At 37.1% G+C, this 23,451-nt stretch overlaps 1 long non-coding RNA gene across 1 annotated transcript in view; it reads right to left on the bottom strand.

Annotated features, from left to right (window-relative positions):
- Window positions 1-23,125, bottom strand: part of LOC132596994 (uncharacterized) — an 89,982-nt gene extending 66,857 nt beyond the window's left edge. Inside the window, exon 1 of the long non-coding RNA XR_009563276.1 lies at window positions 23,037-23,125. This is a non-coding gene — a long non-coding RNA (uncharacterized lncRNA). The remainder of the gene's footprint in view (window positions 1-23,036) is intronic.
- Between the last annotated feature and the right edge of the window lie 326 nt (window positions 23,126-23,451).

The following is a 23,451-nucleotide window of genomic DNA, read 5'->3' as shown; positions in this document are numbered from 1 at the left end:
TGATAATACCTACAAAGAAGTCATCTGGGATTCTGGTACGAATTGTATTGAATCTGTAGTTCAATTTGGGTAGTATTTCCATCCTAACAAACAATATTAAGTTTTCTAATCCATTAATATATTATCCCAATTATTTTGATCTTCTGAAATTTCTTCCAACAATGTTTTGTAGTTATTTAAGAGTATAGGTTTTACAATTCTTTTGTTAAATGTATTCCTATTTTTTATGTTTTGCAAATGGAATTAGAATTGTTTTCTTAATATCATTTTGAAATGTTATTAAAACCATGAGAAATACTATAAATTGTGTATATTGATCTTGTGTCAGCAAACCAGCTGAACTTGTTTATTAGTTCTAACTCTTTTTAGTTATTCTTTAGGATTTTTATATACACAGTTCTATCATCTGTGAATAGAAACAGATAGAAGTAATTTTACTTCTTCCTTTCCAATCTAGATGCTTTTTTTGGGGGGGGGATCTAATTGCCCTGGCTAAACCCTCTAGTTCAAGGTTGAATACAAGTGGTGAGTGCAGGCATCCTTGTCTTGTTCCTGGTCTTAGAGGAAAGCATTTAGTCTTTAAGCATTAGAGATGATAATACCTTTGTTTTTTTTCAGAGTTGTCCTTTATCACGCTGAGAAGTTACCTTCTATTCCTGGCTTATTGAGTATTTTTATCATGAAATGATGTTGGATTTTGTCAAATAGGTTGAAACTAAAGGATGGCAAAAAAATATACAACACAAATTGTAACTGTAACAAAGCTGGAATGCTATTCTAATATCAGACAAAATAACCTTTAATACAAAAAATATTACTAAAAACAAAGATGGCCATTTCATAGAGATAAAATATTATTTCATTAGGGAAACATAATGACACAAGCACATTGTGCCTGACAAGAGAACCCAAAAATACATGAAACAAAAATTGATATAATTGAAATAAAAAATAGGCAATCCAACAATAATAGTTGGAGATTTTAATACCCGAGTCTCAACAATTGATAGAACAAAAAGGTAGAAAATCAGCAAGGTTAAAGCTAACTTGACCTAACTGACATCTATAGAATACTACACACAATAAGAGCAAAACACACATTCTTTTCAGTGAATATAAACCTTTATGTGATAGACCATATGATAGTCCATAATACAAGTCTCAATAAATTTAAAATGACTGAAATAATCCAAAATACATTCTCCAACCATAACAGAATTAGAAATAAGCAATATAAAGAATTTTGGGAAATCTTTAAATATTTGGAGATTAAACAATTCTAAATAATACAAGTGTCAAAGATGAAATCATAAGTAAAATTAGAAAATATTTTTGAATTAAATTGAAATGAAAACAAAACAGATTAAAAATTTGCAGGGTGGAACCAAAGTAATGCTGAGAGAAGTATGTAGAAACCCCTATCTTAGGAAAGTAGAATGATCACAAGTCAATAACCTAAGATCCCACTTTTAAAAAAAACTACAAAAATAACAAAAAACTGAACCCAAAGCAAATAGAATAAGGAAGCAATAAAGATTAGAGACCAATAGTTTAAATAAAAAACAGGAAGACAATGGATTAAAAAAAATAATCAAGGAAACTAATTTTCTTTTGAAAAGATGATCAAAATTAACACTTTTAGATAGAATGAACCAAAAAAAAAAAAGAAAGAAGATACAAATTAGCAATAATGGGAATGAATTTGGACCCTTACATTGCACTATACATGAACACTAACCCAAAATGTGTTATACATGTAAATATAAGATCTAAAACTATAAAATAATTAGAAGAAAACATCACAGAAAAATCCTTGAGAACTTATATCAGGCAAAGAGCTGTTGGATATAACACCAAAATATGATCCATAAAAGAAGACTATCAATGAATGAATTTCATCAAACTTGAAAAAACTTGTACTTTAAAATACATTAGTAGGAAGATAAAAATACAAACCAAGACCTGGAAGAAAGTATCTGCAAATCACATATCTGATAAAGAACTTGTATCCAGAATATAAAAAGAACTCTTACAACTAAATAATAACCCAGTTGAAAAATGGGAGAAGAGTTGAATAGACATTTCATCAAAGAAGATATAATAATGGCAAATAGGGGCTTCCCTGGTGACACAGTGGTTGAGAATCTGCCTGCTAATGCAGGGAACATGGGTTCGAGCCCTGGTCTGGGAGGATCCCACATGCCACAGAGCATCTAGGCCTGTGAGCCACAACTGCTGAGCCTGTGTGTCTGGAGCCTGTGCTCCGCAACAACAGAAGCCACGATAGTGAGAGGCCCGCGCACCGCAATGAAGAGTGGCCCCCACTTGCCACAACTAGAGAAAGCCTTCGCACAGAAATGAAGACCCAACACAGCAAAAATAAATAAATTAATAAACTCCTACCCCCAACATCTTTAAAAAAATAAAAATAAAAAAAAAATGGCAAATAAGCACATGAATACATGGCCAACATTATTAGTTATTAAGGAAGGGCAATCAAGGGTACACTAAGATACCACTTCACACTAGGATGACCATAATCAAAAATACAGACTATAACAGGTGCTAGTAAGGATGCGGAGAAACTAGGACCCTCATGCTTTGTTGGTGGTAGTGTCAAATGTTAGAAGCACTTTAGAAAACAATTTGGTAGTATGGCAGACAGACCCTAAAATGACCCCAAATAATTCCCACCTCCTAGTAGTTATTCCTTTTGTAATCACCTCCCCTTGAGTCTGGGTATGACAGGTGGCTTGCTTCTAACCAATAAAATATGGCAAAGGAATGTTACTTCCATGATTACATTTTGTAAGAATGTAACTACTATCTTGCTAGTGGACTCTCTCCCTTGCTGACTTTGATAAAGTAAGCTGCTGTGTTGTGAGCTGTCCTACAGAGAGGCCCACATGGCAAAGAAGTGACAGTAGCCTCTGGCAGACAGCAAGAAACCGAGGCCAGTCCTACAACCCATAAGGAAATAAATTCCGCCAAGAACCACAGGAGCTTGGATGCAGATTCTTCCCCAGCTGAGATCTGAGATAATACCACTGTCAGCACCCTGACTATAGCCTTGTGAGAGACTCTGAGCCAGAGGACACATCTAAACCAAGCCCAGACTCTGCCCCACAAAATCTATGAGATAGTAGCTAAAAACAACACGTAGCTATTAAGTTTGCAGTTTATTTTTACACAGCAAAAGATAACTAATACAGGCCATTTCTGAAAGCTAAACCTTAACTTCCCATGCAATCTAGCAATTCCAATCCTAGGTATATACCAAGGATAAATGAATACATATGTCCACACAACTATTTACATACATATATTCTTAGCATTATTTGTCATAGCCCAAAAACTTGAAATAATTCAACTATTCATCAATTGGTGAATGGATAAACAAAATGTGATCTATCAGTTCTATAGAATACTATTCACCAATTAAAATGAACTACAGTGCAACATGAATGAACCTCAGAAACATTATGCTAAGTGAAAGACACATGCCAAATATTAAGCTAAGTGAAAGAAGACAGATGCATATGATTCCCTTTATATGAAATATTCATAAAAGCAAATCTTATAAAACAGAAAGCTCTGTGGTTGACTGGGGCTGGAGCTGAGAGTGGAGCTTAACTAAAGATGGAAAGGAGGGATCTTTGGGGTGATGGGAATGCTCCAAAACTGGATTGTGCTGATGGTTACCCAACTATATTAATTATTAAAACTCACTGAATTGTACACTTACAGTGGCTGAAACTTACAGTATGTCAATAGTACTTTAATAAATTAATTAATAAACTCCTACCCCCAACGTCTTCTTTAAAAAAAATAAAATAATGGCAAATAAGCACATGAACATATGGCCAACATTATTAGTTATTAAGGAAAGGCAATCAAGGGTACACTAAGATACCACTTAATAAAGTGTTTCTTTTAATCCTGATGGAGATCCTACCTTAGAAAGGATTATTTTCACTCTCTGGTCCCTGCAATACAGCCCCATATGGAACCCACAGAGTATCCTCACCAAACCATCAAGAACTTCCCCAGCCAAAACTGACCCCCTCAGACTGTGGCTTCTCTAAGCAGCTAAAAGGAGGAAGATCAAGATGATATGGCTACAGACCTTGATGGAAAAAGGGAATTTCTGCACTGAGTCTTAAAGGAAAAGCAGGAATTATAGAGCCTGAAAGGAAGACAATTATAAGTAAAAAAAAAAAAAAAAAAAAAGCAGAAGCAGGAAAGAACAAGATGTATTTGCAGAAGACTAAGTATATTTTGTTTTAGTTAAAATGTTTCAGAGGAAGAAAATCTAAAGATGAGAATAGGATTCTTAATGTGGGTTGGTCTTTACAGATAGAATCTCTGTGATCATCATTATCATCTTCTTCAGCACTCAGCAGATACTTACCAAGAATGTGTGGCACACAATGCTACACCGTAGGGATAAAATGTGCAACGCATATGCCCTATAGACTAGGCATAAACATTAAAAATGGTAAAATTATCAAAGAGAAAGAATCCTCTCTGAAAATACTTGTACTATCATATTTTCCTCTCATTCTCCTTACGTGGACAGGGAAGAAAATGGTGAAAGAAATCTAAGCTATTTTATCTTATCTAAAAAGTCTCTCTATTCCAGAAACCAGAGGAACAAAGAAAGAGGTGCATAGTCACCTGACAACTCCCTTTTTTTTTAACCCTATATTGAAATGGATGCATGCTGTAAGGTCAGAGATTCTAGTTCTAATTACTAACTTTTGCCAACCTTTATTTCTAAGGCTCTTTCTCAGAAGCACTGCTAATGGCTGGTAAAATATACACTTCCACTCCAAGTAATGGGACAAGGGAAACCTAGTAAGAAAACAAATAGAGGGCACTCCATGCTTCAGAGATTAAAAAAATCTAATTTTTCACAAAGTCATGGTGAAAAAATGGTAGCTATTATTCAACATTTAAAAGGAGAATCTCAGCATTCCCTTGTCTCTTTACACCTTGTAGAAGAGACAGTAATAATGAGGACATTTCCTTGGGGCTACAATCAAGTTGCTGAAATAAAGACTAAGCTACAATACCCTTTGTCTTCTATCCTGATGTCAGTGACAGCAGGGCAAGTCCTCTGCTCTAGCCAGTGTTTCAGTACTTTCCATTAGCAGTTAACATACCAAACACATGTTTTTAGAAGTCCACGAATTATTTTAGGAATTCATCTGTATCTAGAAGTTTAGGTAACTTCAAAGGAGATGGGAGCCACACATCTACAATGAAAGTTACCCTTTGATTATTAAATGCAACTACAGGAATGCATGTAGGAATTAGACCTGCCAGAAATGCACAATTCAAAATGCGGAAAGGCAACAAAAGCTGCAATGAAAGTCATTATAGCCCTTTGAAAAAAAGCTTCCAAGAATTTGAAACAGACTCTGAAATTCTCACTAGCCCTAGCCCTAACTGGTTTCTACACAAATATAAATAGAGAGAGAGAGAGAGAGAGAGAGAGAGAGAGAGAGAGAGAGAGAGAGAGAGTCCATCTGTCTGTATGAGTACACATTCTTCTGTTTTGGCTAAACTTTCATTTCATTTCTTGGTTAACTACTATAGAGACATTAGAAAGTTTTGTTCTGCAGTGTTAGAATGTCACAGAGTGACTAAGTCAAACTTAAAATAGAGAAAGAACATTGTGAAAGGCTGAGAATGTGACATTCAACTTGAGGGCCACAGGGGGAGCGATAATACCAAGTAAATAAATTTGTGTGCTAGATAGACCCACTAACTGCTTCTAAGAGATTACTTCTCAAGTTTTGGAACCTTAAGAAATATTCCCAGGCAACCTTTTCTTTCCAGTTCATCCTCACTCATCTAATTTAGCTCTGCTAATTAAAATTTGCTCAGGTAGTTGTAAAGAGACACATCCCCTATCTTAATTGTTCTAGATAGAAAACTGACAGGAAATGGGTAACTGCTGGATTTATTGATATTCCTATTTGACTCTGAATGGATAATACTACCAACCTTATTTTATGTATAAGAGAATGGAGGGGGAAATGAGATCTAGAGATTCTGAATCATATACCAAATGGAATTATGATTCTATTAGTATAAAAATAATCATGAACATTTTCCTCTAAACAACAATTTAAAAAAAAAGATGAGACGAAAGCAAAATGTCATAACTTCTTGTTTCGCAGATACATCCCAACTCAGAGCTGACGTGGACTAATGGGTTGACAGCACACTCTGAACAGGCAACCTGCTAATTGTGGGTGGGGTAGAGAATTGAGGATGTTTGCAATAAAAACTGCTGCTGCGGCCCACGCTCTCACCTCCCAGAGAGCCACGGGACTCAGTGAAGAGACATCTTCATTCTTGATTTTTATGAGCAGAGATCAGAGCATTTCATTTACTTCTTGCAAGAACTGAACTTCCAGTGACAAACATTTAATCTGATGCAGAGCTACGCAAAGACAATTTATCCGTTTGTTTATTTTCCTGAGTTTCTAAAAATTGCTCTTCATTAAAACAGCCCCAGGATACAAGAACAATCAAACCACATTAGTGAACAACCAGAAAAACAACAAGCTGAAATGATTAAAATATATGAACTTACTAAAGCATATTTTAATTCTATCTCAATTCATCTATCATTTGGGATGCCTAGCAGTTTTAAACTATACATGAATGTTGGCCACACAGAGTATTTAATGCAGACAATGAGAAAGTGTCTCATTTGAGGAAATTATAGGAGTGTAGCTATGCAGGCAGGGGGAAATAAATTACTGACAGCACAGCAAAAACCATCCTTATGGATCACCACCAAGGTCTAGAATTCAGAGAATACCACTAGAAAACTCTACTTTATCATTTTGTGCCATATGCTGGGACAAAACCCAAAGCTGTCATTGTCTGAGTTCCTGTAAGGCTAGGCTCAGGAAGAGGCTCCGACAGGCAGGAACCACCTCACTAATATTTTTATTCTTTCACTTATTTAACAATTTATTGAACATCTATTATGTTCAAGGTTTTGAGGGATACAGGATAAATTAGACACAGTCCTTGAACTCAAGAAGCACTTGGACTATGCCTCTTTGTGGTAAGAATATTCTTACTCAGCCCCTATATACTCCTCTCCCTCATAAAATCTAACCTCCCAGAATATTTTTCACTTAGGTTGGAGTTTGTTCATGTCACTAACACTAAAACCACTGATCCCCACCTTCCAATAGCCCGATAATTATCTTGAATTGTGAACCTCAATGTCAGCTCGAGCCTGTACTAACAAATACAAGCTTGAGTTAATGTCTGTCTTTGGAAGAAAAGATGTAAAATATAGACAGGATCGCTTTACAACAAAGAAGCCCAGTAAGACCAATAGGAAAGTATATTAAAGACCTTAGTGTGTGCTTTGGGTTAATTCACATGCCAATATTTATACACACACACGTTCATAACATACATATATACACACATATACACATATATATGTATAAAACAGACCCTAAATAATTTTAGAGAATGCTTGTTTAGAAAGAGAAAAGGATGTATGAATATGCCACAAAGCAGAAAACAACTTACACAAGTCAACTGTGGGGCCACAATTCCAGAAATTAAAAGAACCTAACTTTGTTTCCATTCTTCTCTCTGCATTACCTACATCTCCACAAAGTGAACCTACCATAGGAACTACTTTCTCCTTTCCAGTTCTATTGACACCTTGTAAAACTGGGGCATCTGTTGACCCTAACTGGCTAAGGAAAAAGTTTCTAAGCCATTTCATGACTTTAACTGAACTAAGAATATGAGCAACACACAAAGCCTCCTCCCTGCCATTTGACATCAAGGATGGTTGGAACTGGCCTATTTAGGTGCAAGAATGACATTCAAGACAGTGGAGGATGGGAATGTAAGTCTCATCAACAACCAGTTGGAAGGAATCTACCTGGGAGTGACTTGGGGATATTTAAGAAGCCATCCTCTAAATACTTAAGACAAGTGAAAATATGTATCACAAGACAGAAAACACAACTATAGAATTCAGATACTGTAATCCAGGTCTAATTCTCTAGAAGCCAAGTAGATACTTCCATAGAGGTCCAATGAAAACTATGAGATATTCTGTTAAACACAGCAACTTGTATGTAAACTATTATATAGGCTTACTTCAGAAATTTCACTAAAATTACAGTAAAGGAACTAAAAGTATAAATCCAAAAGGAAAATGAACTAGAGAGTAGATAACAGACAAGAGAGGTCACCAAAATTTTGCAAGATGGACAATAAAAGAATACAATTGATTTAGGTGTAATTGTGCTGTCAACAGTTGTATACAAGAAGCAATCTGATTCATCCTATAGAATCCCAGAGAAGCTCAGGATTTGGAATCAACAGGCATATAGATTGATTCCAGGATTTGGAATCAACAGGCATATAGATTGATTCCAGGATTTGGAATCAACAGGCATATAGGCAAAGACGACACAAAGAGCTGGTATCAGATATTATTTGAAAGTCTAGTTAGACTTGAGAGCCTCTCACTCACTCCCAAGCAAGAAGCAACTATTCTTCCCCAACTCCTGAAGGAAATGATTAGATGTAGATCTGGAGGACTGAACTACAGAGGCTCCAGATTTCGTGACAACAGGCATAGGCAAGTTCAGGGAAAAGGTCCCTAACTGACAAGAAAAGGAATATATGAAAGTCTTCATAATGAAGGATGAGGCCTCCCCAACTCCCCTCTCACCCATCCACCACCAGCCAGTTCTAGGGACATTGGTGGCCAGCCAAGAGACTAGAATGTTCTTCTTTGGAGAAAACTGAAGTCTCCATAGAGAAGGGAGGAAGGGCGGGAAGGAGGGAGGAGAGTGAAAACATTTCCTGATGCTTCTGATGATATTTAGGACCTACTGGTCCAAGCTATGTGTTCACTAATTAGCATATACTATGTATAATTAATGTCAACCCTACCTATCTCATCTTCTCAGCTAAACTATAAATTTCATAAGTTCAGAGCCCATTTCTCAATGCAGTATCTTCTGTATAATAGTTATTTCATTAAAGTATCAATGATTGCTTTAATCAAAAAACTGTCTCTTTTCATTGATCAGCACAATTGCTGGGCACAAATACAATAAGGCTTTCCAATTGATATGGAAGAAATGGCTTCTATTATTTAGAGAGTTCCTCTGCCCTTTCTGATTATCTTCTATGGGAGCCAAGGAACACAAGAGTGTTGTGTGTGGTTGGGGTAATGATACTTTATTTCTCCTTTGGTGCATTCATCTTGTCCAGAACTCCAAAAGTAAAGTGACTGCTTCAACATAACATGTTGCTGTATCTATACTATTGGTTTCTAATTTCTGTATAAAAATAGAGCTCCCAAGATTATGGAATCCGTTGCATTTTAACAAACAAGAACATAAAAGCCTATGAATTTTAGTACAAATGCAAGTGTAAGTGTAAACACACACATACACACAAACAGATCCTGAAGTGCTTTTCCTCTTGGGACCTAATCAAAATTCACCCTTTTCGAACATGTTCTCACTGATGTAAATCTCAGTCCTAGCTACATGTAACATTGAATTATTTGATGCAAACCAAGATTTGAGTCAGTTTTCCATTTTAATAAGTAGAAACAACTAGCTCAAACCTTGATATCAAACCTAAAATGTACATTTTACAGATAAGCAGAATTGCTTTTAAAAAAGTGCTTCCCTGGGTATATTTTTAAAAATAGCTCATTTTTAAAGTAGCAAGGCAGTAATATCTCGAAGTTTAATTGTGTTGATTCTTAACATATTCTAAAGCCCTGTAATGCTTGGATAAATATGTTGCCTAGTTCCTCAGGCCTCAATTATATACCTTTTTAAAAAGACTAACGCCTTGGAACTGGAAGCATAAATAATTAGAATAAAAACATGCCCATTTATATGAATTATCTATAGTCCTCAAAATGTGAAAATAACCAAGTTAGCACTTGCTGTATATGGCTTTTAATTTTTTTATTATATACTTTTTGTTTCTTATATGAGCATCTTTATTGCTTACAATTTTTCTTGTGGCTGATGGGAAGAGATACTATAAATCACCCACAATATACTATATGTTGTAGAATTTTCAATTTGTGAATCACGGGTGATGAGTCCCTGTGTTGGGACCCTGTATAAAAATGATGAGCTAGAAATAATAATTAACCAATAAGTCAGCTTAGTTTTTTTTTGTTTTGTTTTTTGTTAGTATGCGGGCCTCTCACTGCTGTGGCCTCTCCCATTGCGGAGCACATGCTCCGGACGCGCAGGCCCAGCGGCCACGGCTCACGGGCCCAGCCACTCCGCGGCACGCGGGATCTTTCCGGACCGGGGCACGAACCCGTGTCCCCTGCATCGGCAGGCGGACTCTCAACCACTGCGCCACCAGGGAAGCCCGTCAGCTTAGTTTTATGCTAAGCTGAAGACTCTTTGCATCAGAATCAAAAAGATTTCACATTCAGGTAACAGATTACACATTACTGTATAACATGCTCGCAGCATCTAGCACGTGGCAAGTATTAATACTGGTTGGATGAATGAAGAGTTAATGATTTAATTTAATTTCTCCATCACACAATCAGCTTGTTTTACCTTTCCTATTTGAGGACATATTTAAGGATAAAAGTCCTTTCATGCCAACAAGCACTCTACAGAGTTCCTTCTCCATTACCCCAGTGATATATTATTATTAGGAAAGGAACACAACTCAGCTACATATACCTAAAGGTCCAGCCTAGAAAAGAGGGGAGAAAGAGAAATGATCAATGATAAAATAAAAACAAGCCACTGGAAACAGGAGGATTTCAATAGGTATGGCTGCATCTGTGCTGTGCCTTTGTAAAGGAGTTTATCTATATGCATGATGTAATTTTACCTGGAAGTAGTAGACTGACGACCCCAACGATAATAATGTACTAAGGGCCTATTTTGTGCCAAGAACTGTATTAGAGGCTTTATATAAAACTCTCACTCAATCTTCATATAGATTCTCTTTTAAAGAAGAATAGTATCATTGCCTAACCACAGCAAACTCTTCCAAATGGGAGAACTTACATATTAAAGGACTTTGAGTGATATGTCTAGCAAATTGGTAGCAAAAGCATAGCCAACTCCTCTTAGCTCTCTACTTTCCCATAACCTCAGATACAGCATAGTGTGGTAGGCAAGGAAATTAGGATTATAAATTACCTGGAATGTAGTTCAAGTACTGGCTGTATCACTTACTGATATTATACCATTGGGCATATTATTTAACTTTCCTCAGGCTAAACTTCCTTGTTGATAATAATACTTTGTCCTGTTATGAGACTGGTATGTCTCAAGATGTATGATGTACTTAGGTCAGGATCTAAAACATGGCAAACAACTGTGGAAGCTGTTCTTTATGATGCAGGATTTTACATTTCTGTGGGTATTAAGAAGGAGTCTATTATGCTCTATGTGCATTTTCGGAGCTCCTTAAAAGGTAGGCTGACTATGTGACTCAACCATCCTAGCCACAGCAGAGTAAAACAGAGATCTACGCCTCCCCCATAGGCAGCCAATATCTTTATGGCCAGTAGCACCTGAAGTGATCTGGCATGACAGATTTGCCCAACAGGGTCAAAAATGTCTAACTAACCGAATAACATCTCTGTGTTGGAGATTTTGAACACACAATCTTTAGAGATAATGTAGTTGGTGGCTGCTGGCATATCCCAAATGCTTATATACTAAGATAGGGTAGTACACAGAAGCAGTTAGCAATAGAAGCCATGAGTAAACCAGAGGCCGTGAGAGTACTTAATTAGTTGATTCAACTTGAAGTGCCTCTGATCATTAAAACCGGAAGTAATTTAACTAAGTTTATTTGATATTAGAATCATGAGCAAGGGGACCAAGTGAACACAGTTGATCAACAACCAAACCACTATATTGAAGCACATTTCCCAATCCGAAAGACTACAAGGAGGAATATGATGTCTGTATGATTATTTAGGGAAAAAAGAGATAATAACGAAGGGAATACATGGTCTTCTCCCTCAGAACAAGAAAGTTTTTCTCTAGGATTGTGTGTTAACATAACAACTGCAAGAATAGTAAAGAACAACAATGAAATGGTCAACTGACGACACCAGCCACTTCCATCAGCACAGCAACAATTGACAAATAATTTGCAAAATGTCACGGGAAGCATTTCATTAAGCCTGTGATGGCAGTTTCTGTTAGCTTTGTCTATAATTATTCTTTATTTCCTTAACATAAACAAATTAGCTTTAATAGTATGTCAGACAGTGTTTTCAGTCCCCGCAGAACTTCTGATTTGTAGGCTTTTCAGTTGCTGATTTATCAAAGCTGTCCGTAAAACATGTTCTCAACCCCGTGCATCTGCCTTCTGGTGCTCTTCTGGCCCCTGAATATCTATTAATATACTGTCTTCACACTGGGACAATTTTTTTGTTTTTTTTTAAAGGGATAATTTCACTTTCTGAGAATAGATGTAACATGATGTCAAGCATGTGGTAGAACTCCAGGATACTAGTATAATTTTGAAAATTCATGCATCTGTTAGAAAATTCCCATGTTTAAGGCAACAATGTTCCTCATCTGCTTAATGCAACTGAAAGACAAGACACATTTTAGAATTTGCAAATATTTTCTCTGTCAACTAGTTTAAAATAGTGAGTTGCTACTGGCATCTAAACATAAGTAATAGGGGTGTCATACCTATCTACGAATATGAAATAGCCATTCAAGTGAGAGCCAGGAACAAGTGAATACCTTCCCATCTGTGAAATAGAGGGGACTTAAAGTGTTGCTGAGTGTCATGGTGTTAGTCATCATTCAAACTACTGCCATCACTGCCTATCAAAATGGGTCATCAAACACAGGCTTCCAGGGCTGATATGTGCATGGCAAAGCGGGAGAAAGAGACATTCAACCCTCTCACCAATCCATTCTCATTCCCACTGTATCCAATGTAGTCCTGATATTTTGTTGATATTTTTATTAAATCACATGGACCCGAAAAGTACTGCCTGGGCAAAACAATGTTGACAGTGCTCTCAACCAATTACTTCACAGTTGGCATCAGTCTCTTATTCTAGCTCAGCATAATGAGTTGTCCCCTATTTAGAAATATATACTCTAAATTTATAATCCCAAGGTCATTTTAGAGATGGGATTTCAATATTTCAGTATATTTCTATACCAAGTGGCTTACCATAGCTTCTCAATCTTCTCTTACACTTCCTAAAACTTATCTTTCTTATTGTCCTATGCCCTTCCTATAAAGTATTGGCTTTAAAATTTCTTGAGTTTTCCCAAATTCTGAAAATCCACATATTTTAGAAGTCATTTGGGGACAAACAAAATGTTCTGGAGATGAAAACAATGTCTGAGAGAAACCAATGAAAAATATAATCATAGTAAGCAATGTCTTCCTTATGCAAGCATGTCAGGGGGAAACATCTTTTATGAATGCTAACCCACCCCATGGGTAGCACCATGCTCAACGAATAACTCAAATGAAGATTCCAATGTCTTTATTTCTTTCTTAGTTCATTTCTGAGGCATCAGAGGTCCCATTCTAAGTTACAAAGACCTATTGCTTTAGAGACATCTCTATTTTTCAGTAATCCTTTAGCTTATATCAGTATCACAAAAGACCAGCTGGAAAGAATGCCAGGGTTTTTATAATAATGACTTTTAATACTCCAGGGCATCTGAATTCTTCCAAAATGGAAAGACCTTCCACCCTCTCTCTACCCCTTAGCAGTGTTCATTGATATATGTTTCTGGCATATTTAAATATTTTAACTCAACTTGATTGAATTATAGAATGACAAAGTAACCAGTAAACCTTCAGAATCATTAAATGTCAACAAGAAAAAAACCTTCAAAGTAGGGGGATAATATCTCATAGCTAAGGTTTTCAGAATCTGGTGCTTATTGCCTGTCTCCTCTTCTCTGGGAGATTGCTTTGTGTGCCATGTGAATGGCAACTCACAAAGGAGAAACAAATACTTCCTAGTGAACATACTAGCCTTCATTTCTAAGTTTTGAAATAAATGATTTTCTTTTTCTAAATGCAGCAACATTTTCCTCAGTAAATGTTCTAATTCAATACCTAGAGAGGTTTCTTGCCTTTTCTTCCATAGATTTGTTTTATAATACTTCCTTCTAGTCCAGGGAAAGAGCTCAGTGTCAGGCAGTATCTAACATAAAAACTCCGGTCTCCATTCCACATGAGCCAGGGAACAAAGCTAAAAGCCATCTACTTGCTGTTATACAGTAAAGAAAGATGTTTAAATTTAAATGAAGTATGTAATACTGGGTGTTATAGAATCAAAACTCTACAGGTTTTATAGAGATGGGGCCAAATGTATCCATTATTTCAACTGTCCAATTCTCTATAGATTTCCATGTGCTTTTGACTTACAATGCTATATGACAGATTACACCAACATCCTGAATGGGAAGGTGTTGGTTTATTTTTTATATATCAAACTCAGAATTTTTTATTCCCTTTGCCTTTTGGAAACTTCAGCTATTGACCCAAGGACACTCCTTACATCAGTGCAAAGACTAATAAATATAGCTTAAAACAAAGACAGTATTACTCAGCTTTTGGTTGCAAATTTAATTTCCTCAGTCCATAGTTATCTCTAATAGTCTTGAAGCTAGGCCATGTTTACAGAGGAAGTCTCCCCATTATATATCTAAACCCAAAAGTTGTTTGGCTCATTGGTTTTTTAAAGTACTACTTTTGAAAGGATAGATAATATGACAAAGGAAAAGTTCCTACTTGACAGGAAGAAGAAGTAGAAATCTTGTGCATTTTGGATTGTAAAGAGATATGGAAGTATAAGACTAGGGGAATTATGAACCCTGAGTTTCTGGGGAGAGACATTGTTGAGAAAAAACATCTGGGGAATTGTCAGATTGTCAAGCTGGTGATATACATCCTTACAATATGACACAGGAGTAAGAGCTCCAAGGACAGAAATGCATCGAGATAGATGGTCCTGGAAGATTGAACTCAAGTTTCTCTGATCTTCTGTGTCATGTTAAAAGAATCCAGATTATCTCAAATGTCCGTGAGTGGCTGTGGAAACTCTTTCATCATAACAAAGGACAAAAGTGGCATTGAAACAGAAAGACAAAGAAACTTAAATGCTTGATCAGATGGTGCTGCAGCCAGGCTTCAGGGATTAAACCATGCTTTCAAGAACACTGTAGAAAAAGCCATCATACCTTGCCTGTAACAAAAGAGCATGCTAGAACTTATACAAGCCCAGACTTTGCTTCAGTGACTGTAGTCAAGGTCAGCCAGAGCCCTCAGAGAAGACTAACATGCCCCTCCCTTAACGCTATGGTGAAGCTTTCCACAAGCTTTCTCCACAAGTTGGGAGGCACAAAGCAGGGGAGAGACAGACCTAGAGAAGAGTTTACCCAAAGGATGTTCAGTTAAACTGAAACAGACTGCTTAAGGCCAGAAGAGTTACCTCTAACTGGCAAGTTTTCCTTTCTCTTCTACTATCAGCAGAAAGGGGGGCTTAAGAATATACAAGCAGTTACATTTTTGTACATTTTACAATATAAGTTATGCCCACTTTTCTAATATTGTATTTTCATTCATATCAGCTTGTATTTATGAATGTTTCTCTTAGATGTGACAACTGTATCTCCCTCAGTGGTACCTATTATGTCAGTCTGCACAGAAACACCACCCTCATTAGTCATCAAATCCACTCATTCTACCTGATGTCACTGTCTTTTAAATCTGCCCAGTTTCCTTCATCACCATGGCCATTCATATGGATAATCGCAAGAGATTCCTAAATGGTCTTGATCTCTGTGCCTCTGAATTTTTTCAATTCCATTCATAGCCAACACAACCTCGGTCCTCTGTTTCATTCTTTATATGCTGCATCTAAAATAATCTCTCAACTGATTCACTTTGTTATAAAGCAGAAACCAACACACCATTGTAAAGCAATTATACCCCAATAAAGATGTTAAAAAATTAAATAAATAAAATAATCTCTAAACATACAACTCTGTTCCATTATTGCCCTGCTCAAATTCCAATAGTTTTCAATTTTCCTGAGAATAAATCCTGAGAATAAATAAATTGAAATAAATTTCAATTTTCCTGAGAATAATTTCAATTTTCCTGAGAATAAATCCAATTAATGGTGTATCATCCAGGGTCCCAATGGGAAAGACATGACACATTCAAATTAGTATCATTTCAGGTGGATCTTATAAGTAATGACTTATTTAGGTACTATAGGGTATAACATAAGGAAACCATAAGGAATAGTGTGGTGAGATTGCATCGTGTCAATATGGCTAAGCTAGAACCACATTTTTCAGAATCTCCTTCACTGTATGGTTATGGATGTGAGTTGACCAGAAAAGAAGTTTATTTTGAGATCTGGAAGACAGAAGTGAGGCAGAGGCCATTACAATCCAACGGCAAGTGTTTTACAGTGGTAAAGGACAGATACAGAGGTACAGATGGGTCCCAGCTGGTCCTTGCCCCAGTTCCAGCTGTCCTTCCCAACTGCTACCTCAGGATCCCTGTTAAATGCAGACTTTTCCCCCGTGGCTCCATCATCACCCCAGTCCACGAGCTGAAAGTGACTGGCATCCCAGATTGCCTGAGAAGTTTTGATTTACACACCTGTACCAGTGCTTCAGAAGGGCTGATTTATGACTTCTCTCTCATCCTCTAACTCTCCCCATGGACCGTTATTTCCCCAGCTTCTCCCACCATTGTGGAAGGTCTTATTCCTATAATAAATCCCTTATTTCATAATATCCATAGCGGTTCTGCTTCCCTGACTTTGCAGAGCATTTAGGAGTCTGGGATTATTGTTATCCCTAGGCAGAAAAGAGAGAAAACAATCAGGTGGAGGAAGCCTCCTTGAGATTAGGAGGGACTTCAAGCTATGGAACACAACTACTTCAAGCCTATTTCATAGGAAGGACAGTAGGGAAATAAATACCCTGATATCACTCTCCTCCTGCCTTCCAGTCTACTGTCTGGGGTCCTCATTGGCAGAAACTACAGGCACAGGAACCATTGATATAATCCATACATGTTGACCTCCAGTGCAAAAAGTAAGAGACATATTGGAAGACACCCAGCACACATATATTACATGACACATCATGACCTGCCCCCTACTGCCCAGTCCTTTTAACCCCACATATCTCACCACCCTTTTCCCCATACTCTATGCTATACCACTCTTCTTCTTTTTATGTATTTGAGTCTTCTATATTTTTACTTTCCTGAGGGCCTTTGCAAATAATCTCTCTGTATGTGCTATTTTTTTCCTTTCTTCTTCTTCTTCACTCGGATAGTTCCAAGTTGCCTTTCAGCTATCAACTTTATCACTTCAGCATAGAACCATCACTAGACAACTTAGCTAAATTATAAATCCTTTAGGTGGGCTTCTATAACAACATGTATTCTCCCTATTATATCTTATATCTCATTAATTATAATGTCTTTCCTGATAGAACATTAACTGTAATAGGAGAGGCCATGTATATACTGTTCACTGTCATAACTAAAATAACAGTGTTGTGCCAGGCACATAGTAGACACTCAGTATTTGTTAAATAAGGGAAATGAATAAGTGAATGAATGAGGACTATGGCTTTACTACTAAGGCAGCTGAATACCAACTAGAATATTTTTGTACTTGTAGAATTTGAGCCTAAATCTCGAAAGTGAACCCACTAGCATGTGGTGTCCATGTCTTCTTTGCTTAGAGGGATCACCAGTGTGCGGAGAGCCCATACTCCTGAGAATATTGTCTCTTTCTGAGAGAGAAGTAAAAAGGGAACAAACGATGACCACTGTGTCTCTAACAGCCCAGGATCAGATTTCACTGGAAATTTCACTTTCAAGTAGGACACTAAGGCTACCAGATGGACCCCTCTGCAGAAAACAACTATAAAACTTAGACATAATACAAAAAGCAAATATCTGAAGGTACTGGAGAATGAAGATAACAGAGTCTGGTGGAAAGTGCACACTCACTTGGAATGGGGAATATGGCATGCTCCATGACTATGTTTCCATCTTTTGTGGCCTTAACCTAGGACCAAATACATGCACATGGAACACACAGTGGTGAGAGAGTCTCACATGGAGAAAGTCCCACTCTCTCTGGTCTGGGGAACCAGAAAAGTGAAGCTAGGCAATGTCAAACTCTGAAGGAATTATGGCAGTTCTGAAGTGGCAAAAACCATAAACGGGATCCCCAAACTCTTCTGTCAGTATCTCCAACTGAACCTGAACATGCTCAAAGCAGAATAGGCTCAAAGCACCTGAATTAAAGACAAAAGCTCTCAACTGAGACCATATCTGATACCCATGCAGCAGAGCTTAGTTCAAATCCAGACAAGCCAAGTACCTGCTGCAAAGGAAATGATCCTTATCACAGATAACAGAAGCTAGAATCTTTCCAACATTCATAATATCTTGAATGCAATCCAAAATTATTCAACACGAGAAAAACCAAGAAAATACAAAGGAGAAAAGGAAAAAAAAGTCAGGTCTGACCCAGAGATGAACAAATGTTGGAGCTAACTATAAGAAATTTTAAATGGCTCTTATAATTATCACCAAGGAAGTAAAACTTTTGGTGAATGGAAGAAATAGAAAATTGTTCAAGGCAAAGAACACGGAGATAAAATATTGAGAAAAAAAAATAGTCTCAAGAACTGATTAGATGGTATCAAATGATCTAATATACATATAATTGATATACCAGGAGGAGAAAGTGAGGCAGAAAAAATATAAAATAACAGTTGAAACTTTCCCAATTTATTGAAATATTGTATTTTTCAAAAAGAAGATATTAAACATCAAGCAGAACACAAAGAACCTGTTATGAGGCTCATCATAGGCAAAATGGTGAAAATCAAAGATAAGGAACAACTCTTGAAAGCAGTAAGAAAAAGCGTTATATACAGGGGACAAATGATCCAATTAATGGCTGATTTCTCATCAGAAACCATGAAGAGTGAGAAAATCTCTCTGTAGTGCTGAAAACTGGTTTGTTTTTGGTTTTGGTTTTTTTGGGGGGTCTAACAAGGATTCTATGATATCTTTATCCTAGATATACAGGATATTTTCCTTCAAGAATGAAGGCAAACTAAAGATTTCCAGGTAAAAGAAAACTAAGAAGACTTATTACCAATATAATTGCACTATGATAAATGCTAAAGGAAATTATTCAGGTTGTGGGAAAATGATATTGGTGGAAACTTGGATCTTCTGAAAATAATAAAAAGCAAGAACTGAATTCTGCTAGAAACCTGAATGAACAGGGAGATAGATTCTCCTAGCATCTTCAGAGAAGACTACAGCCCTGCCAATACCTTGATTTCTGATATACGAAAGAGTGAGATAGTAAATGAGTGTTGCTGCTAGTTTGTGGTAATTTGTTACAGCAGCAAGAGAAAACTAACAGAGGGACTTTCTGATAAATGTTAACCTCACGTTTTGAATGGAACGTGGAAAAATCCACACCATTTTTCCAAGAGTCCCCAACAGAACTGAGTCCCACTTTTCTACAGCAGTAACCAGCCCAAAGATGTTACTTGGGATATACTTTCCTTCCTTTCTTGATTTATTCTTCCCATCCCCCCCATCTCTGGGTCTCTGGAAGCACATTCTAAATTAACCTACCTGAAAGGCAGGCTTTGTCTCAGGTTCTGCTTTTGGGGGGACTCAGGTTAAGATAGCTGGTCTAGAGAGTGGCCCTAGACGGGAGATCCTTAGTTTGGGAGAGTCCTCAGGTTAGCATAAATTAGCTAAATTATAAATTTAGAGTTGCCAGGTAAAATCTGAAACTAGAGGGCAAAGAGAGAACAGAAAAAGAGGCAGACCACTCCAAATTGGTAGGTGGTGTCAATAGGTGGAGTGGTGATCAAAACTGGCTGCAGAAGCATCATAATTATAACACTCTAATCCTCTGCAGATTAGGACAAGTTACAGGTGAAAGTGAAGCACTGGTTTATGAGGTAGGGATAGCACCTGAAAGGTTTGGGGTCAATTGTAATAAGGTCTATAGAATTGGCTGCCTTTGGTTAACTGTTTTTAGAGGTTTTTTTTTTTAAAGCAAACACAGGTTTGGGTTATTCAACTCAATTCAAGGCATACTGTGAAAATCAGAAAGCCTCATAGCAATATTTAAGACCCTTTGCAGGTCCAAGTGTGGGGAAAATTTCAGGTTCAGACTTTAAAGGTACTGGTAGGACACCTACAAGATGAATGATAGCCTCAGCAGGACTTCTGCATCAAAACCAGGACCCTAATAGAGAGTGGGACCCTGATACCTGGGAAAGACTCATTTGCATGAAAGAAACTGAGAAACTTGAACCCCCTCGGCCAATTGTAGCAGATCCCACCTTCTTGATGGAGAGCCAGACTTCACTTGCCTGGACACCTTGCAAAGACCTCATCTGAGGCAGGTGCCTTATAAGATGAAGACTTTGCCATTTCCATCTGCAGAAAGGCTAGCTCTAGCAAGAGTTCACCTCTCTTGTAGGACTTTTTGGAAACTGCAAGAAGCAGATAATATACCCTTTTGCAGCACAGGGAAATATAGCCATTGTTTTGGAGTAACTGTAAATGGAGTATAATCTGTAAAAATATTGAATCACTATGTTGTATACCTGAAACTAATATTGTAAATCAACTATACTTCAATAAAAAAGCAGCTAACATACTTCAACATTTTGAATTCATATGAACTTAAGAATATACAAAACAAAACTCTTTTTCAAAGGTGTAAAGAGAAAAGTCAGAGAAATAGAAAAGAAATATTAAAAATGTGGGTACTAGAATAATTTAAAATCAATTACATATAACAATGTTTTATCTTAATAAACATTAGTGTTTAGTTCTTTCAAGGATTTCTTTAGTCAGGAAATGCTATTTAAATTCATGAGTACTTCCAAAGATATCATTATTTGAATGCAGAACCTGAGGCAAAAAAAAAAAAAAAAAAAAACAAGCAAGCACAAACACCAGGTAGTAAGTTTTGGTTTGTTTACATTGGTAAAGAAGGTTAGAAAAAAAATTTTAAATTTTTTTAAGGTATTAGTTTAACAGGTAGTATTCCAACTGTTTATGGTTGCTTTGCAGTCTAGGTACTTTAAATAAAGGACTTGAATTCATGCTTTTGGAGATAAATATGCTCCTCACTATTGCTCCAGGCATAAATGAAGAGAATTGTCTTCCATCTGACTTGGCCCATAAGTCAATTGAGCACATTTAGCAAGTAAACCTTAGTAATTCTCATGTCAACAACAAGTCAATGTTATTGAATGCAGTATGACAACATATAAATAAGTGATATGTCTGCTTATGAGAAATGTGGCACAATGAAATAAAAGACTGTGGAGCTAAAAAAAATAAAAGTTCAAATTATATTCTTCATTTATAAGTTATATGAACTTTGGTAAGTCAATTTCTCTGAACTTAAGCTTTCTGTTTCAAAACACTGACATAAAAATGCATAGTTCAGAGGGTTATATTATATAGCACATGCAAACATAGCAAATATATTGGAGAAATATAAATCCAAGACAAAACCTTCTGCCAACCCAGAAAACTTTTCACAAAAGTAGAAACAGAGTTTATTATTGAATGAACATTAAGCCAGAATATAAGTGCATCACAGTCAGTCTGCTAAGGGACTGTGAAGACAGAAAGAAATCTTCCCCTTTTATGTAGCCAAGAACATACAGCCCATTAACCACATGTTCAAGGTGAACAATAACTAGTCCTCAAGCAAGATGACTTGACAGCACCATGTGTCGTGCATAGTCCATCTTAACTTCACCTGGTAATTATGGTGGCCACCTGTGTTTGCTAATTTGCTTTAGCCAAAGGAAAATAAGCGTCTCCTATCTTTATGATGGGAGGTAGTTTTACATCTTGGAGCAATGGACCCACTGAAGTTAGGCTCTGACCCTCTGACGGAGACGAGGAGATAGGGATGCTACCTTTCTTGATTACATTTTAAAGGAATGGCTCCCAGGTCCTTCAGAAAGCCATTTCTGGGAGAATCTTAACTACATTACATATCAAGCAAGCATGTTTTTCATTTTTTACCAAAATTAAAACTGGTACATAAAGCCTCCAAATATTTCTTGTTCCTTCTGTCCTATTAAGTAGCAGTGGAAAAAATAAAGAACTATAAAGACTCTCAGTATTACAGTTCAGCCCAACAGAGGCTAAGGGAAATGGTGTGGCTGGGGAACACCTTTGGGAGTTGCCAGGTAAAATCTGAAACTAGAGGGCAAAGAGAGAACAGAAAAAGAGGCAGACCACTCCAAATTGGTAGGTGGCAGTTTTACAACAATAAGCAACAGAACTTACATACAGGGCTTGTCTTAGGTGGTCATAAGACGAGCAGATCTCCACACCAACCCACCAGAATCTTAAGAGTTTATATAGAGGTCCTAATTGGGTTCAACCCCATATTGAGTTCAGGTGGTCTCAATCATTCCTTACTCTCTCAAGGTTTTATCCTTGAAACCGAATCCCACTGTAGGAACAGTGGACAGAATGTATATTCCTAGACAGGGGAGGGGGTGAAGAGCCTCCAATTGCCAGGGTCCAGCTCACAAGACCTCCTCCAACAATAGTCTACTGTACTCTGATCAAGATGCTGACCAAAGTTAAATGGATAAATTACTCAAAAATTTAAAAAAGCCAACACTGTTGCAACAGAAATAGAAAACTTAAGTTTTAAAGATACTGAAATAATTCAAACACTTTCTCACAAAAAAAAAGTTTGCAGATAACTACTCCCAAGTATTCAATATCAATGTCAGGTTTTCTAATTTAAGCTAAACAAATATTGCTGTTTCCCTTAGCCTCTGTTGGGCTACCCCCCAGGCCTTATAGTTGCCCAGCCTCAAGACCTAAGAAAGAACGCAGAGACAGCTACAGACACAGCAACAGTATATTGTACAGAGGATCTTACACACCTGAAACAAAGGGTCCTGGAGTGACACCCCCACTGTGGACAGCAGACAGCAGGCAGGACGTGGCAACACTCTTCACTACTTGGGAGAGAAAGAGGCTACCATTTATAGAGGGAATTGACGTTGTGTTGACTCATCTGTTACCAGGGAAACGAGTGACTAGGGCGGGGGCAGGAATGTAGGCAGTTACTGATTATGCCCTATAATTAGGAGGATTGGATAGCCATGGGAGTGAGGCAGGGACTGGTAGAGCAGGGGATATACAGACAGCAAGAGAACAGCCATCTTGAATGGCCTCAGAAGAAAAGTAGAGTCAGTGGCAGGGAGCATACAAACATATTTTGTTACAAACATATTTCAAAGGTAATTGCTTCTAACTTAAAACTTTAATGACAACTTTCCATTTGGAGTTGAGTTT

Source organism: Globicephala melas, chromosome 3 (genome assembly GCF_963455315.2).
Source record: "Globicephala melas chromosome 3, mGloMel1.2, whole genome shotgun sequence".
Classification (NCBI taxonomy): Eukaryota; Metazoa; Chordata; class Mammalia; order Artiodactyla; family Delphinidae; genus Globicephala; species Globicephala melas.
Note: the sequence above shows the minus strand (reverse complement) of the source record. Positions and strands in the feature narration are given on the sequence as shown.